The following is a 10,797-nucleotide window of genomic DNA, read 5'->3' on the forward strand; positions in this document are numbered from 1 at the left end:
GCTCTTTGATTTGCTATTAGAAAACTGAAGCTGGTTTGGCAGGTCAAGGTGCTTGTCTTCAAACCTGATGACCTGAGTTTGATCCCCGAAAGCCGCACGATGGAAGGAGAGAACCAGCTCCTAGTTGTCCTCTGACCTGCACATGCATGCTGCGGCACACTCAATAGCCTCAATAAACAAAGAAACAAACAAATGAAGGTAATAAAAAACTTTATTGGAAGGATGCCTATCTCAACAACACAATCCAAGCTCTGCCCATGGGTCATGGCTCCCAGTCTCTTACTTTGACTCAAGGAAGAGCTGTCAGAGTTAGAGCATGTGATTTTGGGATAGTCAACTAGCAACTGCTCCTAGCTGTCCCTACAACCGGGAGACCAATGGACTTCTGATGTTTTGAGGCAGGGTTTTCGCCTTGTGCAATGCCTCTCCCACTTGACACTCCCGTGACCAGGAGACTACCAGAAGCCACTATAAATATCACAGCCCTTCTTTATGGGTAATCAAGGCTGAATCTATACACCCTCAATGGCTGACCTGTGGTCAGATGTGTTGCAGAAGGGAGCCTCTTATAACTAAAGTGAAGACGTTATAAGAAGAGTTGCTTGTCACGAGTCAAAACTGACAGTGACAACGTCCCAGGTCTCGCATGTACTTCAGAGCTTCCCTAGGGCTAACTCATGACATCCTGTGACTTCCAAGCGAGCAGAGCAGACTTACCTCTGTTTAGAGGATTCAAGCCGAGTGACTTGTAGGAAGTAACCATATCAGGGCTGGACCAAGGCCATGGTGTGCTTCCTTAAAAAGTCCTGTAGGTTGGAAACAGAGATGGGTTCAAGGGAAGTGTTGTATCTTGATGAGTTTTGTGCTGATCTTAGTTATTAATGGGCTTCTGAGATTTATTGCTTGGAATGTTCCACTAATGTGAAGAGCATAGCTTGATAGACACACAGGTCTATCAAGCCGGCAGGTTCAGTCAAGCCGGCAGTCCTGGGACTGGAGGAGCAAGGTGGTGAGCTCCTCTGGGTAGGAGAGAGAATGTCCCCTGTCTTGCCCATTTTGGGGGATTATTTGAAGAGTCAAATGAGAACAGGAAAAAAGAAAGCACTTGCAAATGTAACATTCAGAGTCTTAGCATTAAACTAGAGATCCATGTCCATTGTTAGAGACGGCATCCTCCCTGTGCCTGCCCACGGGCCTGACTGGGCATATATCATCAACTTCTCCTCCCAGTTGGAGTTGGGTTAAGTCAAGCCAAAGGAAGCTAATTTCACAGTCTCCTCCCGAATGACAGAGTAAGAATGTCAACTCAGATTATCAATCAGGTTATCTGGCTTCACTAACTGTGTCTGTGTGTAGAGAAGCCCTTTGAGAGTGGAAAAGCAGAAAGGCCCAGGCTTTTTCCAAACCCTGACTATCCTATGAGGAGGCTGTGACAACTTGGATGGCATGCTCAGATATCTGGAAGTGTCTGTGTTAACAGGGTTTAAAGTCTGGTTAATTTAACCTATTTTTTTATCCTTTTAAAATTTAAATTAGAAACAAGATTGCTTTATATGTTAATCTCAGCTCCCTCACCCTCCTCTCCTCCCCTGCCCCCCTACCAATCCCCCACGCAATCCCCACTCCACTCGCCAGGGAGGATGAGGCCCTCCATGGGGGGTCTCCAAAGTCTGTCATATCATTTGGGATAGGGCTTAGACCCTCCCCCATGTGTCCAGACAGAGAGCATCCCTCGATGTGGAACGAGCTCCCAAGGTCCGTTTGTATGCCAGGGATAAATACTGATCTACTACCCAAGGCCCCATAGATTGCCGAGGCCTCCTCACTGACACCCAAATTTAGGGGGTCTGGATCAGTCCCATGCTGGTCTCTCAGCCATCAGTCTGGGGTCCATTAGCTCCCCCTTGTTCAGGTCAGCTGTTTCAGTGGGTTTCACCAGTCCAGTCTTGACCCCTTTGCTCATCACTTCTCTCTCTCTGCAGCTAGGTTCCAGGAGTTCAGTTCAGTGTTTAGCTGTGGATGTCTGCCTCTGCTTCCATCAGTCACTGGATGAAGGCTTTAGGATGGCATATAAGTCATCAATTTCATTATCGGGAAGGGCATTTAAGGTAGCCTCTCTGCTATTGCTTAGTTTGCCAATTGGTGTCATTCTTATAGATCTCTGGAAATCTTGCTAGTGCCAGATCTTTCCTCAAGCCTATAATGACTCCCTCTATTTTGATATCTCTCATTCTGCTCTCCTCTATTCTTCCCCCGACTCAACCTTCCTGTTCCCCATGTCCTCTTCTCCCCCTCTCTTTTTCCCAGCTCCCTCTCCCCTCTCCCCATGCTCCAAATCTGCTCAGGAGATCCTGTCCCATTCCCCCTTCTCTGGAGTGCCATGCATATCTTTCTTAGGGTCCTCCCTGTTTCCCAGACTCTCTGGCAGTGGGATTGTAGGCTGGCACTCCCATGCTCCACCTCTAAAATCCATATATGAATGAGTACATACCATGTTTGTCTTTTTGTGACTGGGTTACCTCACTCAGCATGGTTTCTTCTAGTGCCATCCATTTACCTGCAAATTTCAAAATTCCATTGTTTTTTTCCCCACTGAATAAGTACTCCATTGTGTAAATGTACCACATTTTCTGTATCCACCTTTCAGTTGAGGGGCATTTAGATTGCTTCCATGTTCTGTGTATTACAAATAATGCTGCTATGAATACTGTGGAACAGACATCCTTGTATGAATATGTATCTTTTGGGTTTATGCCTAAGAGGAGAATTGTTAGGTCTTGTGATAGGCTGATTCCCATTTTCCTGAGGAATCTCCATACCGATTTCCAAAATGGCTGTATGAGTTGGCACTCCCACCACCAGTGGAGGAGTGTTCCCCTCTCTCCACATCCTCTCCAGCATAAACTGTCATTGGTGTTTTTGATTTTAGCCATTTTGACAGGAGTAAGACTGTATCTCAGAGTTGTTTTGATTTGCATTTTCCTGATGGGTAAGGATGTTGAGCAGTTTCTTAAGCGACTATTAGCCGTTTTAGACTCCTCTATTGAGAATTCTCTATTTAGTTCTGTACCCCACTTTTTAATTGGATCCTGAACATAACACCAGTAGCACAGATACTGAGGTTGAAAATTAATACATGGAACCTCCTGAAACTGGGAGGCTTTTGTAAGGCAAAGGACACAGTCAACAAGACAAAAAGGCAGCCCATAGAGTGGGAAAAGATATTCACTAGCCCCACATCTGACAGAGGGCTGATCTCCAAAATTTACAAGAACTCAGGAAGCAAGTCTCCAAAACACCAACTAAAAAGTGGGGTACAGAACTAAATAATTAAACCTATTTTTTAATAACTCATGCTCAAAAAGCAAAACAAATTATTTTTAAAATGCATAACATTTTCCTTTTACTGAACCAACAAGGGAACTGTCTGTTATGGGTGGTTGTGGACAAAGCACAGTATGATTCATCTGGGGACCTGCTGAAGGCCACCTTCAATGGCTTCACATCTACCGGAGCAGCTGAGAAACAAACCCAGGAAGGGAATGGCGTCGACATGAAGTACCCTCCTCAACACCCTACGCTTCGAAGAAGAATGAAGACAAAGCTTCGAGTGAACGTGTGCGGATTTAACATGGGAAAATTTATCACCCTAACAGCACACATTAAGGAAAAATCTGAAAATACAATGGCCTATTGTATCAATTTGTCACTGCAAGGGTGCAGGTGAGGAGGCACAAACACTGGTTGAAGATTCAACCCCATCTTTTACAAGCTGTTGACACTGGAAACTACTTGTTAGAATCCTCGCTTCCTTGTTGCAAAATGGGGTTGGGCAATGGCAACCATGTACAATGATGCTCTCAACACGCAATAACATGTGACCAGTGCCTTGCAGATGTGAGCCAGCCGCACAGTCTCTCCTCCTAATTTTCATCCATTGCACAAAGAAGCTTTCATTTTTTCCCTCTGATTCCTGATTGCCTTTCTGTCCCTATTTCTGGCCAGTCTCTGGCTACATTTGCTGCCTTTTCACACTGTGACTTAGTTTCTCCCTTTCATATTCTCTGCCTCATGGTTCTATGGTGAGGACCTCTGAACCACCCAATTACTTTTGCGTGTGTGTTAGGGGATCACATGTGAGTGCTTGCACACGCTTGTGGGGACCTGAGGTCATTGTTGAGTGTCTTTCTTAGTTGTTCTCCACTTCATTTTTCCAGGCAGAGTCTCTCACTGAGCCTGGAGACCACTGATACAGCAAGACATGCCTCAGAGACCCCCCACCTTCGCCTCCCCAGCGGTAGATGCATTCCATCTTGCTTAGCTTTTTACTGGAGATCTGGACTCAAGGTCTCAAGCTTGCATGGCGAGCCCTTGACCCACAGAGCCATCTCCCCAGCTGCTCACCCAACTGGGTGTTTTAGTGTCCTTTACTATCTCTCTAGTTAGAAAGATCTGTTTGTCTTGGGGGTAGGAGAGGAGATGAAAAAAAAACTGATATCCAGAGACCACAATAAAGCATCATATTGCCTAGAGGTAACTAGAGACAGAAAAATCCCAGTTCTAAAGCCTAGCTTAAGGTTTTCTCCACCAAATCCTCAACAAAACATACTGTTTGGGTTTGGGAGTCAAAGAACAGTTAAACACTTACTATTCAGCATACTGTGGTGTGGTGTGGTGTGGTGTGTGTGTGTGTGTGTGTGTGTGTATTATAATGGCTACTACTTACTGTTGAACACTGTCTACCACAGTTTATGACAAATTGTGTAATGCAAGCGATTTTGTTGACCAGACATCCATATCCTATTTGTGAGGATCTGTTATCCTCATATTATAGATGAGGAAACCGAGGTTCTGAAATGCTAAGTACCTTGTCCAAGGACACAGAGGTATAGTGAACATCTCTAATCCAAAATACTCTAAAGTCTGAAGTGTTCTGGATGCTGACACACACCTGACCTCAGCCAATGGGTCACAGTCAAAACACAGGAGCACTGAAAGCCTTGTATATAATTCTCCTTGGGCCATGTGGACAAAGTGTGTGTGTCAGGAATCAGCAGAAGCCTGTTCCCAGCAGCTCACCAGGCATGAGAAACCTTCCCGAATTCAAAACCCCAAATCCGAGCCACTGGTGATTTCACACACTGGGTAAGTGACACAGTGTAAGGGACAGCAGTGTGTGGCACATCCGTGGTTCGGTACTGCCTGGCCTCATGCACTGGTCTGAATGTTTTCCTCCCAGACCCATCTCGCTCCCTCTGGCAGCTGGAGGGTTTCAGCCCGCCTCACTGTCTCAGAGCTTCTGAACTCTCACATCCTCCTCCAGAAAATCCCCCCATTGATCAGCCAGCCACTAAAGATGCTCCCATCTGAATGTGGGGTTCTGGCAGAACTACTCATTCTCTTCTTTATGGGGTGACTGTTGCACCCAGCCATAAGCAGTTGACCCCAGCTGGCTAAGGCTACATGGCTGCCAGACCCTCTGATCTGTCCGAGGCTGCTTCATTTCTGTGGGGAAATGAGTAGAAGTCCTTTGAGGGAATCTGAGGGAGCAACTGGTGTCATCTACAGTCAGGGCATCCTGGGTAAGTATGACACTGGAATGCTACTTCAGAAGACCATTATGCCTGTGGAGAAACCCAGAGGAGGCTTTGACACCCCTGTCAAATGAAGGGTCTTGACACTGCCTCATTTGGGGAGCAGATGAAGGAACTGGGTGTGTCCAGTTGGGAAAGGTGACCCACGCTGAGGGTCACCAAACTGTTGCCCTGGAGCTTGAGAAGGGCTGCTATGGGGAAGTGGGATTTGACTTCTGTTGTGTGTCCCCATAGAGGTGAACCAAGGGCACTAGTGAGTCATGTGGGCCGCTGCGTCAAGCTCTTCTTTGGAAAGAGGTGACACCTACACAGTCAAGTCTCTGCCCAGATGTGACCATGGTATTTTCCATTCCCTGGAGCCATTGGATTCAGTCCCTGAAGCATCTGCTGGAGTGTCACTGAAGCACTAGCAATGGCTCAGCTGCTCTCGCCTGGATGACCTGAAGGATGTGAGTGTGCGTGCGTGCGTGCGTGCGTGCGTGCGTGCGTGCGTGCGTGCGTGTGTGTGTGTGTGTGTGTGTGTGTGTGTGAGAGAGAGAGAGAGAGAGAGAGAGAGAGAGAGAGAGATCCCTGTCCCCGAAGCTGCTTCCTTTCCAAGGGGACCTGTGTGAGTTCACAGCTAGAGTCATTAAAGGTACCCCCCCACAGTCTGTGCTCTATGACTGTGCGGATCTGATAGAACAGGGCCAACACAGGGAGAGGGGTCTTTGTTTTTGCCCATGTTGCCCTGGTAAAGACCTGGAAGGTCAAGGGAAGCATTTGGCTCTTGGGATGAGGGCTCCAGGCTCTCTGAGTCACAGATGTGCTGGGAAAAGGGGGCTGCTGGGTGGTCCTTTGGTCACATTTATTTTCTGGTTTCTTCTTGTGAGTGTGTCTTTCCTTACTCCCTCCTCAGTCCTGCTGTCCATCAAGAGGTCCAGTTTCTACCGAAAATGGAACCCACAGAGGTGGCCACCATAGATCCCCTGTGAGCTTTTTCTCTGAAGGGCTAAGACAGCAGCTGGGGACTGGGACTGTGCTGATGTTTGTGGGCTGTCACCTCTTGACCTGAGCAGTTCCCCCACCTCCTGACCATCAGGCTCTGCTTGAGCATTTGCTGAGGGCCAGACTGTGGCCCCGCCCACTTGTGCTCCTACCCACCATTAATCTTAGGGCAGATTTCCATGAGATTCTAGGAAAGGAAAAGTTAAACTAGAAACAGGAGATAGGTTGATGTTTGCCTGGAACTGTGGAGAGGAGATTTTTGAGGTGATAGGAACATTCTAGATCTTGATTGTCATAGTGGTTACATGGGCGTCTACCTTCCCTTTCTGTGAGTTGTGTTGTTGCTGTTTTATTTTTGAGACAGAGCCTTTCTTAGTCTATATCTCAGGCAGCCTGGGACACTATGTTCTCTATGTTGAGTTGGCTGTTCTCCAACTCAAAATCTTCCTGCTTCTACCTCCTTCATCCTGGTATTACAGTCACATGCCCCACTGCACCTGGCTTATGCTTCTTCTTGGTGCATCATTAATTAAGAACAAACCTTTGGGGGTACAGCTCAGTTGGTAGGGTATTTGACTACACCGTCTGCAGTGCTGACTTCAATCCCTACAGCCACATACTACTCAGAGCATAATTCCTCATCTTGGACGCAGAGGCGGGAGAGCCATACATTCAAGGTCATTCTTAGCTACATAATTAGTTCAAAGCCAGTATGGGCTACATGAGACCTTCTATAAAAAAGAAAGTCTTAGAACATATTAGTAACAATAGCTGCACCTGGACAGTGGTCAGACAGACATGAGGTGCTGATTCTGAGTCAGGCAGACTCATGGAGGCCCAACGTGAAGCAGCACTTGTAGGAAGGTTCACAGTAGAGCTGGCAGTTCCCTGGGGCTGGGCTCTGTGCAAAGAGGACTCTTCCTTCCTAGGTTGCAGACCCTTGGCTGCTGGTTGCCTTAGATGCTTCTCTTTCATTGAAAACCTATAGGTTGGCAGCTTGCAAAGATAGGATAGTTACCAGGGAAACTGAGGCCCCGATAAGCTGTGAGGAAGAAAAATAGAAGGTGAAATCTGGGCTGAAATCTGATCCTCTTTTTACCCAAATTTCTGACATTTTCTTCAGCGATAGACTTCTTGTGTTAATGCTGAATTAAAAAAATAATTTATTTAAATTCATTTTATGTGTATTAGTGTGAAAATGTCCAATCCCCTGATACTGGAGTTACAAACAGTTGTGAGCTACCATGTGGGTGCTGAGACTTGAACCTGGGTCCTCTGGAAGAGCAGTCAGTGCTCTTAACGGCTGAACCATCTCTCCAGCCCCATTGGTGGTTTTTAAACACTGAATTAAAATATGACAAATCTTGGTTACTGTACAGCCTTTTTATACTGTACAGCCTGGGTGATGACCTCCCTGGCTCATGCTCATCCAGCCCTGAGGGCAACGCAGGAAGAAGAAAGCAGTCTTTAATTTTCAAACGCAGACAGCAGCTGTATCAACCTGCTGAGGCCTGGGGCTAGGGTGAAAGGGCTGGCATCATAGCCAGGGTTAGTGGAAGAGAAAACATCTGCCCTCCTCTGGATCTGGGCATAGAGTAATCGGGAGGGAGGTTCCCTGGGCTTCAGGGGGAGCCCAGTGACCCACTCCCTTAGGGTGGGCTTGGTGTCTCCTCTCTGTCCTGCTTGGCCTCAGGCCTGGAAGGAATCCCATTGTGTTGAATGGCAGAGGTCAAAATTCAGGTGAAAAGAGGAGAGAGTACTACTCAGGGTTCCCAAGCACTGGAGATTCCCAAGAGGGTGACAAGGTTAAGAGCAGAGTGGCAAAGAATGCTGTGTCCCAGACTACAACACTGGATGGAGCCTGAGGGTCAGTGTCCCACTGTGATGGGACCTCTATACGGGCCACACAGCTTGGGGTTAGCAAGGACTGTGGGGCAGGAGACCAAGGGAAAGCTGACTCTGCTTCACAGCTGTGCTCGTGGGCCCTATGTGTCAGCGCTGATTTCCAGAAGGTACACCTGTAGGTTTCCAAATTGCCGTTGCCTTCAGTTGCTCCCCTGCCTTGCTCAGAACACTGAGCTCTTTCCAGAGACTGGGGAGACTTGGATTGGAAAAGGCAAGTGGTCTGCCTGGAGGACCGAGTGGAGACCTCCAGGCCTGGCCTCTGGATACCAAGGCTCAAGTGTAGCCTTGTAGTTCACTGGTGCCCAGAGGGAGCCTCCTTAGGAGACTGGAGAAGGAGGATCCAGGATTCAACACCAGCCTGTGCCCAGACCCAGATAACCAGAGCATGGATAGTAAGAGGGAGTGGACCAAGGCTAAATCCTGCTGTCTTGGAGAGCAGCCAGTGAAGTAGCCCACTCAAGTCAGAGACTCCTTGGCTCTGCCTGGGCCTTCTAGGAGTTTACCCATGAGCCTCTGTGTCTTAGATTTGCCTGAACATCCTAAGTGGAGCAGTTTCCACACCCACTCATGTAAACAAGGGCAGGAGCCAGCCTCAGACTTCACCCCAGCGGCCATCCCTGATCACTGATCCTAATGTCGGGGCACCCTCAGCCTTCTCCATCCCTTCCTGCCTTCCTTTCCTATGACTTCCCGCTGCCCGCTGCCCGTTGTTTGATTGGTTTGCTGAGTTTTGTCAGCCTCCCCTCAGTCAGTCCTGGTACCAAAGTCCAGGGATCTAAGCCTGTTGGGCTCCTAGGACTTCATGTAAACCAAGAATTCATAAAAGAGGCAAAAATAAAAACAAAGAGAGTTTTATTCAGGTGAAGAATCATTGCATGGGGGAACATGGACCAGTTGGGGAATCCATGGAGCTGCTTAGAGTTGGGGCAAGACTGGAGCTTTGTCACAAAAGGAGCGTTCCTGGCGGAGTTGAGTGGGACGGGGGCAGATTTGGTGGTTGGAAACTGGAGCAGACTAGAGTGGTCACAATTTTTCTTTTTTGTTTTGTTTTTTGTTTTGTTTTTTGTTTGTTTGTTTGTTTGTTTGTTTTTACAAGACAGGGTTTCTCTGTATTGTTTTGGAGGCTGTCGGTCCAGCCCGGCCTCGAACTCATAGAGATCCACCTGCCTCTGCCTCCCGAGTGCTGGGATTAAAGGCGTGCGCCACCACCGCCCGGCTCACAATTTTTAATTTTCATTCTCGAGGGACCATGTTGAGACTGGTCAATCTAGTATTTCTCAGCCCTTGCCTTGTATTGTTAGATTTCAGAAATCAGTTCCCTCTATTAGATTCAGTTGCTGCTCTGGTGTCTCTGTGGTAATTTGCTGGCAAAAAAAAATCCCCAAAGTGTAGGAAAGGATTTTGGATTAGTTTTGACCATTCTGCAGCCATATTGATTTTTCACGAAGTCGTTGGAGCGGGGCCAGGCGTGTCGTGGGCACTCTAAATATTCGTTGTTGCACGAATGAATGATGGGTGCCTGAAGCTTGCCATGGGTGCTGGCATCTCGCTGCTGCTGCTACTGCAGCTGTTTGCTACCTGTGAGCTCAGCAGAGTCCCTAAGCATCCCGACCTTTCCATCCGTAGAATAAGGTGGAAGGAACTGTCAGAACATCTCTGAGCTCTCTAGATGCTCAGGATCTAGAACATTCTTCCCAAAGCCCAGCTAACACCTCTTGCCCCACAATTCTCAGTAGAGCTTTGCTAGGATCAGGACACGTGTCTCTTCCTGTGCCTTTGGCCTCTGAGGATCAGAGCCGAGCACAGGGCAGGAGGCGATGAGTCAGCTCACTATTCCCTGGACTGGTTTCCATTCACATGCCTACATGTTTTATACTAATTGACTTTGGTATAGTTTGTAATTTTTATTGTTGACAATGGACGTAATTCATTATGTGAATAATTCAAAACCACCCGGTTTCAGTTTTTTTGGTTAAGTGTTTTCATAAAACTAAACAAAAATCGGAGAAATATAGAAGTCCATCTCGTGTGGCCAGGTTTGGGATTTGAACACAGGGGCACTTGGAAATGAACACACTGTAGGGACAGGGATGTCCCTGGTGGCCTCAGGTGCACAGATTTTGAGGGCTCTTGGAGGAGCAGTGAAGGGGACCCCACACACAGAGGCTCCACAGAAATTCAGGAGGCAGTTTCAAGAGCCCAGGTATTAGCTGAGTAACTGGGATGGCTTGGGATGGGGCTGAAGGACAGGTCTGGCAAGTTCTAGGTTGTTTATACCTGAGATTACCTCACACCTCTGACCAGTTTCCCCGCC

This window comes from Mesocricetus auratus, unplaced genomic scaffold (genome assembly GCF_017639785.1).
Source record: "Mesocricetus auratus isolate SY011 unplaced genomic scaffold, BCM_Maur_2.0 Super-Scaffold_100022, whole genome shotgun sequence".
In the NCBI taxonomy this organism is placed as follows: Eukaryota; Metazoa; Chordata; class Mammalia; order Rodentia; family Cricetidae; genus Mesocricetus; species Mesocricetus auratus.